A 19,565-nucleotide genomic window follows, 5' to 3' on the forward strand; every position below is an offset into this window, starting at 1 on the left:
GAAAAAAGAGTTTGAGATGAGTGTGATTGGTGAGATGAAGTTTTTCATGGGTTTATAGATTGTGCAAAATAGTGGTGGTATTTTCCTATCACAAACTAAGTATTTAAAAGACTCATTGAACAATTTTGGTTTCGAAAATTGTATGTTTGTTGGTACACCTATGATAAATGGTCAAAAGTTATCTAGAAAAGTTGAGACACTTATAGTTGAGAAGAATTATAGATCTAAAATTAGAGGTTTACAATATCTGACTCACACTAGACCAGATATAGAAAATGTAGTTGGGATAACAAGATTTCAAGTTGATCCTAAGGAATCACATTATGCAGTAGTAAGGAGAATATTAAGATATCTAAAGGGTACACTTGATTTTGGATTATGGTACATGACAGATCAAGTGATTTCACTTTGTTTTCTTATACTAGTGTGGATTGAGAAAGGAATATGGATGACAAAAAAAAACTAGTGGTGGAGCATTTTTCCTTGGAGGAAGATTGGTTTCTTGTCTAAGAATGAAATAGGATTGAAATTGTAGTGATGTGAGGTAAAATGTGGGAAGTAGGATTAGGGGTGGGGTGTGCAAACTCGAGAAGCACTAACAAACCAATGTCAAAATAATTATTTTTCAATCTTTATCAAATGATATACATGAAATGAATATAGAAAATGATCGCATGCACCATGTTTTACTCTTTTTGTTTAGTTAGAAATTTCCTACACAACATTTTTACTAACGAGATCCATAATAATAGGTTATGGAATCTAGTTATTTTTGATGTGATGTTTTTCCTATGTTTCCATCCTCCCATTAAAATGAGTAAAGGACATAAATGTACAAACTTTTGAAGCTTGAAAAGAAAAGAAAACTTGGTAATTTTTTCTATTCTTTTTCATTGTTAAATATGTAAGCTATTGTTGGAAGATTTCTCTTTGGGTTCAAATATATAAATATAATGTGAAGATAATTATATTTTTTAAGTTTGTAAATTTCTATAATATAGAATTAAAAAATATAACCAAAGTAATTCAATGATGAGAATATTCACAAATAAAAGATGAGTCTCAGTAATCTATTTTATTGCATACATGAAAGAGATTTAAAGTGTTCATGTGAGGGGCCAATCAATCATTATCTTTATCTTCTTTATAGGAATGAACATGCAAAATTACAAAAGACATCCAAATAAATTTGTTGAAATCAAAACAATTGAAACTACCTCTAAAAGTTATCCCAAAGTTCTTCCCGTAGGCATTGGAGAGTTGGAACACTAAAAAGTAGACATGAACTAGATAAACATCATTTTTTTGTACATAGTTTTTCTCTTGAAAATGCATTAATAATGAGTTTTTCAACCCAAGATTTAGAATCTTTTTGATATGTTTGATATTTATTAAATATTTTGATTGCACCTTTGTTAATATTTTGTAGTTTTAAATTATCAATCATTTTAGATACATCTAACAAATGTTTTCAAAGATTCAAAATCCTTAGACTAATGTAAAAGTTAGTAGATGTACATTTTCTTCGAGTTGTTGTCTAATCACCTTTTATTTCTTAGCCTCATAAACAAGTGTTGGTGTAAATAAGTATTTACTTTTTACACTTTACTTAAGTTAATCCATATTCATATTAGTTGTCATGTAGACACCTATTCACATATTCACATGAGTTTTCATGTTGACAACATAGTAGTTTGCACTCCAATTGACCATGTGTTGTCTACTACATCTCTTTATGAGATACATCTTTGTACTCTTATCCTCTCATTATTGTATGTACATTCATGCATAATGGAGGATAATCCACTCTTTGTAGACATGTGCTTAGTTGTTGATTATCTCTTTGCATTACTCCTAGTCATCTTGATTGCCTTTACATACAACATACTTCCATGATGTGTTCATCTAAAAGCTATTATCATTTGATTATTATTTAGATTCTCATTTGATCATCTCTTGTTTCTATTGTGCTATCTCATGTGCTTCTAGATCTTAGTGTTGCATTATTGTCTTAAGCAAATTGTTACATGGCATTAGAGCCATAGGAGTTTCATTTTCTAATTGTTCACGAGATTCATTTGGTTCACTTTTTTAGAGGGCTGAAATTTAGATCTGGAGTATTCATAGTTATTGGGAGTGTCTAGAGAAAGATCTAATCTTGGTGTTGTGTACGGATGGTTGTTCCAATGAATTTTGACTATAAATTACCTATGTTAAAAAAAAGTCAAATCAGAGCCAAATTTTTTTTGCAAAAAAGACTTAGAATCCCAATTTTCTAATTTGATCTTCTTTATAGTGATCTTGCAAGAAATAGAATAATTTAAATGGGTCTTCTTAGTCAATCTTCATTCTTCTCCATTGGACATTGCAAGAATACCCTATGAGCTCCATACTGATCCGATGAACCCTTGGCTATTATGGTGTTCACCATACTGTCTACATCTTTTGCATTAATGAGATTAGAATCCTTCTCTTCTATGTAGTCTCCATTCGTTGGCTCAAGCCCAATATCCATAGACCTATCAACGAGCCCACATTAGTAGTCTTATAACATGTTAGAACCAAAATTCTCCAACATTGCCACATACACAAAACAACCATAAAATGTTGAAAACTAAAATTTGAAAAGTGAAATGTTGACTACATCTACATAAGAACTTATTCCCATTTCATCAAAGTTGAAAAATTAATTATAGTGACATCAAATGATTCACAAAGATGAAAACATGTCGTCATAAATATCATAATTTTGGACACAATTAATGTAGTTTAAATCCACTACAAAGCCAACCACATGTCGATACTACAAATGCATAAGATGTTGAAATATACATGTAACACATCGATCTTATGTTACAAACTATGTCAACCTATACACTGAACATATGTATAACATTAGTACATCATATGGTATAAATCATATGATAACATAAAACATATTTAAAAGATAACATGTCATTGAACCTTTGTGTCCATCTGCATGTAGTCATGTCTCCAAGCCATCAAAACATTGTCCATCTGCTATCATGAGACAAAAGAGTGGTCTAGGTGCTTTTACCGCCCAACCATGGAGTGGTTAGTTCCCTAAGATTCTGCGGTTAAGAATAACTATCTGACCCTAGCATGAGAAGACTAGCAATGTGACATAATTAGATTGGAAGAATCTAGTGTAGCTTTTGTGCCTGGTCTACTTACACATATGTCTAGTAGAAACATATACAAGGATGTGGAAGAAGGAAAAAAATGTAAAATAACCAATGCATTTTAGGCAAATGCATAAATATTTTACCAAGTTTGGCCAAGCATCATGAACTAGTTTAGTGTAAAAGACTGGTAGGTAATATATAACGAACACTAATACAAGTTTTCCATTAATTACCTTCCTCTTTGATCCCACATTCAACATCCCTCCAAAATACCATCTTTCCCTCAATTGTATTAATTAAGCACATTCTCAAAGAAATTATTTAATTTCATCATAAAAGTATCTTCAAGTCAAATCCCCAAATAGAATAAAATAACCACATGAGTTGAAAGGAAAAAAAAATTCCTTTTATTCCAGCATTCCAATTATAATTGATGATTACACTCACACATCACTTCCACTCTCTTAAAAGATAGTCACATCTTGAGCACTTATTCATTAAGAGTCATAAAAGAAAATAAATTTTCATGATTAGAAACTACACTTGTAATGTGGACTTGAAACAAGTTGTAAAATAAGTCATAAAGTCTAATTACTTTTTCCATTATTAGAGACAAAGACAATCATCATAAATTCCAACAACATTATTTGATCAAAATGTGAGAAATCACATTGTAATTCATACAAGAATAAATTACTACAAAGAATTTATTTCATAAGAATATAACATCTTTCATATCCCCCACTTAAATAGTTACAATTCACACTGTAGAGGTTACTCACAACAACAACTCACACAAGAATTGTCAAAAATAAAAATAAATTCACTCAACCCAAAAGTATACCCAATTTTTATAAGCTATCTTTAGAAAACTTCATTTATTTCATGAGAATCTCAATTCATATGATTATCCTAAAATCTGAAAATCGTGCCCAACAATAATTAAGTAGTAATAACATAGTCTTGAATAAATTCCTATCACAAGTACTAATTTTTTATTAAAAAACATAATTTCAGCATTGGAAAAAGAAATAAGCCTTTCTTCTAACCATGTGTTCATGAAAATAAAGCTTAGCCTTTTTAAGCATAAAACAACAACCATTGTGTTCCCTATTCTTTCCATGTGCTCAATATGTATTAATTTCTATCGTTTATGGGAAAACAAATGTTAGTGAGCTGCAAGTTCTAATTAATCCAAATATGCTTTTAAACCCCAAGATAATGTTGAAAACAACAGTGATAAGGATTATGGATAAGACAAAAGAATTAATTTATGACAATCCAAGCTCAAGTCATGGAATGAACATCAGACATAAGGCAACTAAATTCATCTTTCAGCCATATTAGGAATGAGCATTTCCACCCATAGTTTCATATATATATACCTTCATTCTTTATATGCAAGGCATGAATTTTCTACCAGGAATGAGTTAGGTAATTAGATTTTGTTGTCATATGAATCTCATATTTGTAGCAGATGCATACGCCAAATTTCAATGACTAAAGCAATAATAATTTAGGTGCCTATGCAGATATCTTCCCTAATATGTTGTCAAATATGTTTTAGCTAATAAAACTTGTAAGCAAAAGGACAAGCAATATTCTACCTCCCATATTTTAAATGAGAGAGAGATCACTTTTCTACTCTACTATGGAGAAATGGCTCTTAGAAACCAGAGTATTTAGTTTAGTTAGAACTAAGTGACCTAACATTTTTTTTACCCAAATATTCAATCTAAATAATTGACATATAAATATACAACTAATAAATAAAGCAAATAAGATTAAACATCTCAGAACACTCGAGCAAATTTTGGAGCCATCGAACACTTGAGGTAAGGCATTGAATTGGTTTGATAATTATCATAGGTTCTACTAAGGCCAAAAAATTAAATATATATGATCTTATAAATAGGGAAATCTCTAATATTAAAGATTCTAAAAAAAAAAGTATTTCTAACCTCTAAATTGTGTAGCTTCTTATGCTATGCCATATAAAAATAAAAGAAATTTCCAATACAACAGTGAAAATAAAATAAAACTTGGACCAATGTTAAGATCTAAAAAATTTGTTCTCCAAACTTTTCCTAACTCTTTGTTTTTTTATCTTACTGTTTGCATAGAACTTCTCCTGTGCATGCAGCATCTATATCCTATTTTCTAAAATGCAATCCTCTTCCATTTGAATGACTCTTCTTCCCCCCTTTTCAAAAACTAACATAAAGATTCATAAATGAAAAACCACTACCCACCTTTTGACTACCCATGGATGATGCTCTTAGACTTACACTTGGCTAAAGAAAGTTATTAAACTTTCAGTTAAATTATTTCATCTTTATCTAAAACATGACTACTTCAAAAAAATTTGAAACTTTGGAAAAAAAAAAGAAAAAAACTATTTATTACCTATTCACTCCTCAACTAACTATTTAAGCTTTAAAAATTATAACATTTCAAAAGAAATAATAATTATATCTTTCATGTAATCATTTATGCTAGATATATATATATATATGAATCCATCTAGATAAATTAAAATTCAAACCAAATGATTTAAGATCAAATTGAAACAACTAAGTGTGTGTGTGTCCAACTACACCATACAAATTTCGGGCCAACCTTGCCAAGGAGTTAAAATCCTCTATCTCAACCACTCTTCTGCCTTCAGTACCTACACACTCACAACCTCAAACATGCCAACGCATCAATATTTTCAACATGATGATAATTAAAATAACATTCTCAATATCCTAACATCATAAACATTTATCATTCATCATATGATATAACATGTAATTACAACAAAAAGTTTAACCATCATGTTGACATCTCATAAAATCAAACATATTATGACTATCATAATGATAATTTAAATGAAATTACCCATCTAAAACATTAACAATAAAATTTTGAACAATGTCCATAATTTATTTGACTAAGTTGAGTCATACATAATCAATCAACACTCGAAATCGAAGAAAGTCTTCATCATATAACAAAGAAACCAATAAAACCAATACCAAAAGTTATCTGGTCAGAATACACATATCAACCAAAAATATATCAACTATAGTTTTAAGTTGAACACATAACAAATTAATGTCTAGCTCACACAAATTGATGCAAAGATAAAATTCTCTAGTTGAGGTAAACCGACCTAATCAACTGAGTCAAAAAATGTCAAAAACCTCCTACCAAATAGGAGTCACACAAGGTGGATCATGACATAATGAGTCATTGCATTGAAACTCAGTGTGGGCATATTGAAGGCATTTTCATTCTTTGTCACCTAGGCTAAGCACCTTCAACAATTTGAGATCTAACATGGGTCCATTGATAGTGATCCTTGATCTTTGACAAACATTGACCAATTCGTGGTTAGAGATTGGAACCCATCAAGGAACCTCGATCTCTAGATTTAGTTGAGCATCTTTCACACATAGATACTATATTTTGAGGGCCCTCTCTTCCACCCGAGCTCAATACACCATGGGCAACCTTGCCCAATTTGGATCTCGGTCATATTGTGTGTTGATATCCTTGACTAGATATGAGCATTCAAAGATATTAAAGATAATACAATTGCATTCATTACATCTGGGCATTGACTACCAGATTTGACTCATCCATTGATTTAGATTCCAATATAGTAATCATCTCACTGATCTACATGATATTTTAGGTGCATATTTTATCTCATTGTATGAGCACATTGACATGCAGGTTGTAGGTCATTAGCACTGTTATTCTATGTACACACTATTGTAGTGAGATCCATATCCACACAATCAAAGAAGAATTGTGCAAATATTGTTTCTTGTCACATCGATTAATTTTACATTTTATGTAATTTTTTATGCCTTAAATTTGATGGGCATATCAATGTCACTGGGTGCATCATCTTTTTTTGCCTTGACAGGACCCAAACCATTAATATTAACTTTATAATTTTATGACATCATCAACTTTTTGTAATTGGGACCCCTCACCATATTTTTTTGATTTGGTAGTCTAACTTTAAGAGGTCATAACTCATTCATCTCAGTTCCAAATCAAGTACATTTTTCAATTTTTTGCCTATATTTCATAATTTTTCCATTGGTTTAGCTATTTTCTAGTTTTGGTGAGCACATTTTGCAAAATTATAAGATTTTGATGATTGTTCCTATCCAATCCTCAATTTTGCAACTTTAGAGGCTTTGTTCAGGCTTATACAGAGACATTTTTAGGTGCCATTTTTTTGAAAGTCCATGATTTTTTGTCTACATTTCATATTTGATATTAGTTTGGACATATTGTAAGTGGAAATTGTACTTTCAAAATTTAGTCTTTTTGGCCTATTTTGGGATTTGTAAATTGACTAGATCCTTGAGAGATCTTATGTCTTATGTACTTGAGTCTTTTATAGCTTCATTTTTTTTAACCATCAAAACCAAAATTCAACTTTGTTTCATCTTAACAAGTTGCCAATTGTACACAAACTAAATATAAAGTGCCAAATCATCTACTTTGAGGGGGTTCTTTGATTGACTTATTTAAGGTGGGGGGGGGGGGGGGGTGTTGTCTTGTGTGATTATTCTTACATACTTTTAGTTTTGCATCATGAGTTCTTCATTTTCTAAATTAACTCCACATAACTATGCCACATGGAAAGAAAATGTATGGAGCAAGTTATTGAAGAAAGGCTTGAATCTCTTTTTGAATGGAACAATTCCAATTCCCTCTTGTCCTAATGTAGATCCTAAGGAAAAGTTTGCATGGAAAATCAAAGACTCTAAGGATTTTTGAATCATTAGAGAATTAGTCACTAAAGATCTTCTTTTTCACATTATACGCTCGAGTAATTCCAAAGAAGCTTAGGATAAACTTGAAAGTTTGTATGGTAAAGTAGATAAAGATAAGGGATTCATAACTCAAGAAAAGCTTCTCAAATTGGATCCTAATAAGTTTGACACAATCCAATATTTCATCAACAAAGCTAATGAGTTAAGAGTACAACTTAAGGATTGTGGTATTACCATCAAGGATTCCCAATTGATTCATCATATGATGGATAATCTTCCTTCAGAATATGTAGCCTTTGTTTCAAGCTACAATAATCACAAGTTGAATATTGAAAGTGCATTCACTACACCTTGATTTGAGTCATTTGGAGAGATGTTGATGTTGGAACAATCAAAATTGATGAGCATGAGAATTCTCAAGTATTCAAATTCTAAGGCATTTGTAGCTAATCTAGGGAGTCAAGGAAAAAAGGAGAAAAACAAGTGGAAACATAACACATAAAATGAGAAAGAGAAATCCACCTCTTACCACAAGACAACTCCAAAAATAAGGGGAAAACATCGAAGAGGTAATTTCTTACTTGTGCATATTGTAAAAATAGTGGACATGAAGAACATCATTGCTATAAAAAGGAAATAGATGAGCTGAAGAACCTTGTGAAGAAGAATCAAATTAGTCTACCTTCAAGAATGACTACTTCATCCTCTTATTTTCATTCAAATAAAGGAAAAGATCACAAGAGAAAAGGTCAAACCTTAGTTGCTACTTCAAGTCAAGATTTAGGGAGATCGCTTCTAGATTTAGGGGCTTCTCACCATATGTCATCTTCACAATCTATGTTTTCATCATTTGACCCTTGTCATACTCCACCTATCTTGATGGAAAATCATACTTAGTTGAATTTTATTAGGAAAGAAACTATTGATAAGGAGGAGGGATACTTCAAAGATGTTTTGTGTACATTGTCACCTAAGTCGTAATCTTCTTTCCATCTATTAACTCACTCATGCAGATACAAGGAGGATTATGGAATTCACACTTGATTCAGTTTTCATTAGAGACTTGGAGGCTACAGAGGCTCTTACTATAGGGGTGGTTGTGATACAGTACAAGGTAGGAGAATCTCCAAAGGAGATGTCCAAGCCCCCAACAAATAACCCCACAGTGGAAACATAACAACGATGCAAGATTTGATACCAAATCACAACTCTTTATTCATAAATACTTGTTTACATGCAATATGCCTAGCTATAAGGCCTTTTAGGTTAGGGACAAATACAACAATGGTTACAATAATAATTCTGCAAGATCCAACAAGATCCAACTTACAAACACTAAACTTAGCTAGTCCAAATCTACACTCTAGAAGAAAATCCCAAGGAAATCTTAACTTATGTTCACAAGCCTCCAAGAAATCACCTAGTTTCAAGCTACAACTCCTAGCTCTTCAAGATTTGTATCATCTTCTCCAATATGGAACCCAATACCTAAAGACTCCACAAAACCCCCTACTTATACCCAACTAATCCACAAGTTAGAGTAGCTCATTAAGAATTAAATTAGAATCCCTACATTAGATATATGTTGAGGCATAAGTTGGATACAAAACAGATTAAATGTCAAAAGTTGGCTACAACATGAATTAAATACCCAAAGTCAACTCATGGATAACTTGACACCTATAGGAACCAAGACCAGACCAAGCATAAGAGAAACCAAATTGAGCATCACTAAACTCCCAAGCATTATTGAGCTCCTAGTGCATGTCGAGCACTACCAAGCAACATGTACATGTTGAGAACTGCAGTGTATACCAAGGAAGCCATACAAGCTAAGAAACCAATACCTACCGAGCATAAAAAGTGCCAAGAAACCAATACAAGTTGAGTACCTCGACCACAACTAGACCCTTCAGTGATCGAGCACCACTGTTTGGTGATCGAGTCCACAATACTTAGCCAAAATACCACCAATCATGAAGGATTGCAAGAAAGCCTAAAATGCTCCTGCATCAAACACCCCAAGTTCAAAATGATGTTCTCATTAGCTGGAAGAACATCTTGTGGGATTTAGCACATACATTCCAAACCAATTATTCACAGACATATTCTCCAAGTCTTCAACTTGTACACTCTTTCCCTTATTCTTATCCTTCTTCTTCTTCACATCCATCCTAGCTATGCTATAGGCCTTTCTTCCATGCTCATTTCCAACCTTCTCAGAATTCATCAACTTAGCTCAACTCCCAATACTCAGTCCCTCCTATTGAACTCTTCACTTTCAAAAGGAATGAGGGAATGCTTCCTGCCACCTTTCACAATTGTAAACACATTCTTGACACAATCATGCACAACCTTGCAATCATACTACCAAGGTCTACCAAGAAACACATGACAAATTTTCATGTCCACAATGTCACACAACACTTGATCCTTATACTGCCCAATCTAGAAATCAGCATGACATTGCTCCCTCATCTCTAAATCATGCTCACCTTGCAACCATCCAATCATATAAGGATAAGGATGTCTCACTATCTTCAAACCAAGTTTCTAAACCATCTTCTTAGCAAAAAGAATATCACTACTACTACTATCCACAATCACCTTGCTCACTTTACCACCATAATTACAATAAGTCATGAAAAAACTAATCCTTTAACAAGAAACTAATGTCTTCTGACCAACCGGTACTCGCCAAGCTAGAAAAATCTCTCTCCTTGCTTAGTTTGACTATCTTGGACCACAACCTCATTCAAAATAAAAAATTTCCTACCATGAGGACATTGAAAAGATCTATACCCTTCTTAACCACATTTGAAACAATTACCACTAAACCCACCTCCACATGTCCTTCTCTTGATCAAAAGGCTTTGGTTCACCTTTTGCACTAAGTTTAGCCTTGATCAAAAGGTTTTGGTTCACATTGAATTTCCCTCTTCAACTTATCTTCTACCTTTAGAGCATATTGATAACCATCCTCAACCAAATAAAATATTTAGCATACCAACCTCATCCTAAATATTGAATCTCAAACCATTAATGTACTAGGCTACATTCTCCTTTGACAATTCTCTATGACTAGACTGAATAGTCAACTAGTAGAACTCATCAATATAATCTTTCACAAACATATCTTTCTATTTCAAATTTTGCAACTTCTTAAAAAACTCAAGTTCATAATTAGCAAGAATTAACTTATCCTTCAACTTAGTTACCATCAACCTTTGTCTAGTGATCTTCATCTCACCTTGCTCCTCTTTGTCTCTTTGTAGTTCTTTCCACCAAAGAATAGCATGTCTTTTCAATTTAGTTTCTATCAACCTCACTTTGAATGGATCTTTAATATCCTCAAGCTCAAATTAGTCTTCCAATTCGCCAATCCAATCAATCAATATTTCAAGAGTCAAAGTACCCAATCAATCACGTCTTCAAGATTCAAAGTACTTGAGAAATTAGAAACCTCCATCTTATGCTTCAACTTCAACTGAGATCCAAGTCTAGCATATTGGCTAGCCCTAGTTCCAATAGGTCTCTCCACACAATTAGTTCTATCCTCATCGCTAGATCTAAAAATTCCAAATTCCTTAGCAACTTCCTCATAACCATCTTTAGTACCGACATGCCTAGGTACACTATCTAAAGTACTTACAATTTCAATAATCACGTCACTCTTCATCAATGCAATCTCATATTTGAATTTTGCTATAATTTTCTCTAAGGTCCTTTCCTCCACAACATGACTGAGATCATCAATTTCCCTATGGTCCAATCTTATTAGAGGCATCTTCCAAAAATTTTGTAAACCCTAAACAATAGATCCACCAATCTAGAAGATTAATCAACTCCACTAGATCAACCTTCACTTCAAGTATTGGTTCAAACTACCTTAGCTTCAGTGATCTACTTACACATTCAGGAAAACCCTCTCTAATACCACTTGATGCATTACAAGGTAGGAGAATCTACAAAGGATATGTCCAGACCCCCAGCAGAAAACTACATGATAGAAACACAACAACAATGGAACAACAATGCAAGATTTGATACCAAATCACAACTCTTTATTCATAAAATAACTATTTACATGCAATATGCCTAGCTATAAGGCCTTCCATGTTAGGGCCAAATACAACAACAATTACAATAACATTTCTACATGATCCAACAAGATCCAACTTACAACACTAAATCCAACTAGTCTAGATTTACACTTTGGAAGAAGACCATGAGGAAATCTTAACTTGTGCTTGCAAGGCTCCAAGCAATCTCCTAGTTTCAAGCCATAGCTACTAGCTCTTAAAAGTTACTAGCCTCTTCTCCAAGATGGACCACACTACCTAAAGACTCCACAAAACCCCAACTTTTACCCAACTAAGTCACAACTCAGCCCAATTTATTACAAATTAAATTAAAATCCCTACATTAAATATGTGTTGAGCCACAAGTCAGATACAACACAGGTTAAATGCCAAAAGTTAGCCTCAACATAAATTAAATACCCAAAGTTGGCTTATATAAAAATTGACACTGATAGGAACCAAGACTAGACTAAGGGTTAGGAAAACCAAGCTGAGCATCAGTAAACTCCCATGTACTATTGAGCTCCAAGTGCATGTCAAGCACTGCCAAGAAATCAGTTCATGCCAAGCACTACAGTGAATTCTAAGAAAGACATAGAAGTCAAGAAACCAACACCTTCCAAGCATAACAAGTGTCAAGAAACCAATACAAGCTGAAAACCTTGGCCACAACTAGACCCTTCAATGTTCGAGCACCACTACTTGGTGAGAAAGTCCACTAAACTTAGCTAAAATACCACCAATCGTGTAGGATTGCAAGCAAGCCCAGGATGCTCCTGCATTAGGTTGATGATTCATGTTGGCTTTACTACTTCTTAAACTTTTCTCATGATGATGATAGTGATTTCTTAGTAGATTCTTCAAAAAATATTGATCACACTTCCATTGTTGATTCAAACATTTAGGAAGATTTTGGATACTTAACTTGAGTACTCTCACATGTGGTCAAGTTCTTGAGCCATCAATTTCTTATCCTCCTATTGATATTGCATCTACTATTTCTCTTGATGATGTTTATATTCACACAATCATGGATTCACATGATTCAGTGCAATAGGATATCCATTGTCTTCCAGACTCAATTCCATAGGATCATTACTTGAAAGAAGACATTTCTAGTTTGTTTTGAGAGTCCTACATTGCAAATTTTGGAGACACTATTGACAACACTCATCTTGTCTTTGGTGAAGATGATCCTTCATCATTTGATGTGAGGGAACATGCTGACCTTCAGCTTCATTATTTACTTGATTAGTTGTTCAAGGTTGACATGATGGTAGATCCTTTGATACAATAGTTGGAGGATGTCACTTTCTCTTTAGAGGAGATACTTGAGTCTTTGATACATGTTTTATATTCCTAGTCAATTGATCTTGGCTTTCATTTTTTAGCAGAGTGGCATAATACACATGATTTTGAGGAGGTGCCTTTTAGTATTGATATGGGGACACTTGAGCAAGTTTCAAAGATTTAATATATTTTGAGGTCTCTTCCTACATATGGGGGAAGGTTTATTGATACACCTTTGGTTCTGTTTCTTCCTAAGGGGAGGAATATTATTCTATACTCATGTGGGCTAGTTGGTCTCTCTTCCACTTCTTCTCTCTTATGGAGGGGACTTTTTCCTCACATGAGGTCTTCTTCACTCTCATATTCTCTTATTATACTTATCTTTCTTTTTGGAGGGAAGTTTTTCCTATGTGGTTTTCCCTCTTTCTCCACTTTATGAGAGATTTCATTACATGTATTTTTCACTTGCATATTGTACATGGGTACCTAACATGGCCTAGTAGTTGGGACCCATCTTGCATTGTCATCTAGCTTTTTTGAGCTTAAGTGCATTCCCCTAAGTTTCACTTAAGGTGGGGGTTTAGTCTAAATAAGTATTTACTATTTATACTTTACTTAAGTTTACTTAGGTTAATCCATATTCATATTAGTTGTCATGTAGACACCTAAGAATTTACATATTCACATGATTTGTCATGTTAACAACACAATAGTTTGCACTCCAATTGAGCACATGTTTTCTAGTACATCTCTTTATGAGATATACCTTCGTTCTTATCCTCTCATCATTGTATGTACATTCATGCATAATGGAGGATAATGCACTCTTGGTGGACTTGTGCTTAGTTGTTGATTATCTCTTTGCATGACTCCTAGTCATCTTGATTTCCTTTATATACAAGGTACTTCCATGGTGTATTCATCTAAAATTTATTATCATTTGATCATTAGTGAGATTCTCATTGGATCATCTCTTGTCTCTCTTGTCATATCCCTTGTGCTTCTAGATCTTGTTGTTGCATTATTACCTTAGGAAAATTCTTACAACATGCTTTGTGGACCTAGAATTAATGTATATCTCCTTAATGTGTTGAAGGACTTATGTCCACCCTTGAAATTTAAAAATCACCTTTAGATGGTTTTTCTTTACCCTTATTGTTTAGAGGATTAACAAAATTTAAAAAGTTTAATCTCATGAAGAATCAAACATTAACATTAAATAAATGTTAGTATTCTTACACTTTTGCAAAGGTGATAATTTAACAACCACATCAAATTCAAGCTCAATGATCTCTTGAAATGGTTTTTTTTTCTTATAGATTATTTATTCAACTGTAGAAAACAAGGTATAATCTTTAATGGAGTAAAGGTGTTTAAGATGAAGAGATAGGTAAATAAATACTTTTAGTTGGTGGGTTTTTAGGAGAATTGCCAAGACAAAAAAAAGGAGAAATGTAAGTATAATCATCTATATTTAAGGGATCCGAAGGTGATTGGGGAAAGATACTTGTAATAAATATAGATTTCCTTTAAGTAGGTTTGTATTATCTTGTTGGAGTTCTTTTTTAGCAACAATACTTGTATATGAGATTTTCTCACTTCATGTTTGACCCTAGATTTTAGATGACCTTGAGCAGACACTTTGAACATTCATTATTTGTCTAGTACTTCACCATCTCTATTATTTTCCCCACATGTAGTTACCACTATTTCTAAAACATAAATATTGATAGCCATTTTAGATGTTTTCATTGTTATTATTTTTTAACTTCTTATTTTAACATTCATATCTACATAACCTTGGACCTAGGGATGGAAAACCACTTTCTTATTTTAACAGAAGTTTTGAGGAGTATGTGGCTATAAATGATTCCTTCACAATGAGGTTCTACCAAGAATTTCAAGGATGCCCTAAAAGGAAATTTTCACTAGAGGCAATTTTGGCCATCAGTTAATCTAGATGCTCATTCGTCTAGTATATGAGTTTCTCTTCTTTGTGGATAGAAGCTTACGATGAATTTCTTGAGAGGTCTCCAGTTTATTCAAAAGACAAGGTGGTTAAAGTAAAACTATGTCAACAGATCCGTGTAGTGAACACCTTGTGTTCTAGTGTAACAAAGATAGTTGAGATTCCCTTCCCTATGGTGGTTGGACTATATTCAAGCGCCTTAACATCCGATGCTCAAAATCTAGTGAAGAGCTTTGAGAATAAAATCAAATTGGTAGATATGAGGTACTCAGGCCTCAATATAATCCATTCAACTTTGTAAAAGGTCACTTGAACTTGGGATATGCATACAGGCATGTTCCGGATATAGAAGATTATTGGGTTGGGTGTCTTGATGAATATCAAACCTAGGAGAAGTTTTTCTCATGGCTAAAAATTAATGAGATTAAATTATATAAAGATTCTGTTGATGTTTTTTTGCCTTGAAAATGATGGAGCCTATATGTGTCCCACATCCTACGAGAAGATCAAAGGCTACCCAATTTTATCTACCCCACTTGCAGGTCTTGTCATAGACACGATGAAGGTTCTTGTGCAAGGAATAATCAAAAGAACAGATAAGTGGGTGGAGTGGACTCAAGCAAGGAAGAAGAGGATCGGGAGTACTAGTTCTATGGGTGGAGTATCTATTGGAGCCGACCAGTCAACCACAGTAATGACTACTACAAATACTACTTCAACATTTACAAGCCCATTACAATCCATTCAATAAGGTGGAGACCAGCTTCCACAAAAGAATGTGCCAATCACTCCTACCTACAGAGGTGGATCTCTTCCGAAAACAGAAAAAGTTGGGGAGAAGGAGGGAGACAAGGACAAAGGGAAAGAATAAGAGAAATCAGTGGCCAAGCCATCTTCCCTAATCCATGTCATCAATATGGATGGCAACACCAACCCCATGGATGGCCAAGAACAAGATGCATCTCAGCAAAGGGATACATTGGCCCTCTCAATGACTAAGGTTGCTTCCTTCCCTATTGCTTCACAGAGAAAGAAAAATCCCCTGATACTAAGGAAGCTATTTGATCCTATTGCCCTGCAATCAGCTATTAATGTGTTCTCTACAGAGTCATGGCTTGAAGAGACCATTGATAGGAAGAAGAGAGAATATGAAGATGTGACTCCATAAAAGCACTTGATCACACAAGCCACCTCTTCTTATCCATCCAAGAAGACTAAGAAGCAGAAGATAATTACTGCACTAGATATTGATTTGACAACCGACCATATGCTAGTAGAGATTGTTGAACCACAAAAGGAAGGAAAATTCCATGAGCTTTCCAAAGATGACTTCCAGATCAAGATAGTCGATCTCTGTATCCCTGTTCATGACACCATGGTGAATATGTGGAAGACAACCAATGAGAAAATTGAATATAAATGGGTATGTGCAAGATCATGGTCAACCAAACTATGCCCTTAAGTGACAATGAGAAATCAACAAATTAGGGCTATGTCAACTTGACATGCAATTTTAAACTTGTTATGAACTTTCAATCAAATTTTTTTTCAAAAGAATATGTAGGAAATAGAATTTTGTTTCTAAACTACTAGGCCTTATCTAAAGAAAGAAAAATTTGATTGGTCAAAATGTTGAACTTTAATGCAATTGTACAAAATTTTAGGACAAAAATAAGAAGTAGGTGTATGTTTGACCACCTTAATCAAAATCAAAGGTAATTTTTTTTATAAGACTCTAGATATAAGATGTAGACTCATGCCAAGATGTGAAACATATTTTTGAGTTTTTCTTCCCAAATAAAAAAATAATTATAAATTTTCTCCTATAGTATTTTTGGAATTAAAAATATCCTATGTCTGACCACCTTAACTAATTCAAAACTTTACAAAATTTAATTTTTATTTTATTTTCCTTATAGTAGAAGAAGTATATAATGTGAGACATCTTTTGGATTTCAAGAAAGCTATACTGTTTGAAAGTTATATTTGTTTTTCAATTAGTGCGTCAATCAATACTTTATGCATAACTCTATTATAAAATATATTAAATTACTTGCTAAACTTGTAATTTAGCAGACATTACATTTATGGAAAGATAAAAACATTCTTCAGAAACCCTTTTCATTTCATCAAATTTGGGTGAAAAAAAAGTCATCAAACACATGTTTGAAGTGATAAACACACAAGAATAGGTGAAAAACATGTTTTCTAGACATTTTTTAAGTTGACCATGTAGGGTTAGTATCCAAAGAGATAATAGGCCATATAAAGGTATTAATATTTTAGTTTACTATCAATATGGTTGGGAAAAAAGTCAGAATAGATTTTGAAATGCTTTGAGGCATTTTAGAACTACAAATTTTTTAGATTGCCACTTTTTGGCACACCATGATCCTACACATACCCAAGTTAGAAGAGCTCAGAGTAGAGAAGGAAATTGTGAAGGCCTCAAACAGAGAATTGATGGAGTACACAAGGTTTGAACTTGGGATCACTTCATCAACTCAATTTGATCCAAATGCGAAGAAAAATCTACTCCTAATGATGGAACAAGAAAGGAAATTTGGGAGGTTGGTCGAGCATGGGTTGATCAAATGAAGGCTCAAGGTCCCCCATCGGTTGAAAACTTGAGAAGTCTAGTGTTAGATGCTCAAAAGCTTAAGGAGGTAGCCTCAAATCATTAGACCACTGTACAAAAGGTAGTAGAAAAGTTGACAGAGTAGTTGGCTCTTCTACAAGAAGTTATTGACATTAAGACAGGCAAGGAGTCATTGTTTCACCAGAAACAATCCTTGGAATTTGTTATAGAAATCTCCATGAGGTCTACAAATGAGCTTAAGGATGCACATGACCTGGTGTAGAAGGTTATTGAGAAATTATTTTAATATTTGAAGATATTGCATATAGAGTCCTTTGTGTGCATTAATGGTAAGCTTGTGGATATTGAGAGGATGAATTCAGAGTTCTTAGCATTCGTTGATGAAGCTATAGATCCACTCAATTTTCAAATGTCAAAGATCCAAGAACTCTCAGTGGCAAACACAATCATAAGGAGAGAATTAGAGAAGTTCCAATCAAGGTTTGTTAAAATAGATGAATCAATTGAGATGCATGACTACTAGATGGTTTGAGTTGACGACATCATTATTTCATATGTTGAAGAACTAGACAAAGTAATTGATGCCATGAAAGCTTATAGAGCCAAAGTAGTTACTCCTAAGAAGGCATGATGTTCTTATGCTTTTCTGACATATGTCATTCTCCCTCTTTTCTTTCTTTTTGTATCCATTCATGGCATTTTGTCAGTCTTTGTAACAGACAATTATTCAAGCTTGTCCTATTTTTAGTTTATTTTGTTCATGGATGCTCTATGATGCAATCATCTAGTGTAACTGACCATTTTGAGAAGGCCTATATATGTAAGTTTTTGAGAAGTTAATAAGATCAGAAAAATTACTTTTTGAGAAGTTAATAAGATCTTAATTTAGTTGTTCATTTAGTTTTGGTATGGTATGTGGAATGAATGTGTTATTGTTGAAAATTCAATGAATGCAAATGAACTTGGCTTTATTTCCTTCACTTAGTAGATTGTATGCTCTACTTTCTTCAGCACAAGAATCCTTTGTTCTTTTTGCTATATGCAGTAGTTTATATGTTTAGTGTAGTTCATTGCATAAGGAGGCCAGAAATTAGTGGATGGAGTAGCTGATAGATAGATAATTCGAGTATTGTTAACACACCAACTAATTGTGTAATATGGGAATTACCTATTTTGCCATCTCTTCCTTTTCTCTTGTTGTCATGGTTGGTTATGCATGTTTCCATTTATTATATTTGAATCAAAATAGATTACATATTGGGAGTTAGTCCCCCTTTCAATTGCCTAAGTTTCTTAAAGTATTGAACGACTTGGTATTTATCTCTTTAGCTCTCTAGTTAAGAGCATACCCCCGAAACCTAAAAAACATAATTCATTGCAAATCTAGCATGTAAAAGGAAGTTGTACCTTTCAATTTAGGGGTCTTTGATAGATTACTAAACTTACGCATTCTGTTGTTAACTTCTTTGTCTTCCATAAGCCATTGGGCAGTTTAAGAGTCAAGTTATAAACCAAAAAGATAAGGAAGACAAACTACTAACCAACAAGTTCTTAATGGAGCTCATGACCATGTCAATAGGAGACTACAAATCCCTCAACATGAGTCAAATTTGTTAATCTATTTGATTTTGACCATTAACCTAATTCTTAAATAATCTAATACATTTTGAATGTGAAAATAATTAGTTATATACA

This window comes from Cupressus sempervirens, chromosome 5, assembly GCF_028749045.1.
Source record: "Cupressus sempervirens isolate cs-2001-9-10 chromosome 5, ASM2874904v1, whole genome shotgun sequence".
NCBI classification, from domain to species: domain Eukaryota; kingdom Viridiplantae; phylum Streptophyta; class Pinopsida; order Cupressales; family Cupressaceae; genus Cupressus; species Cupressus sempervirens.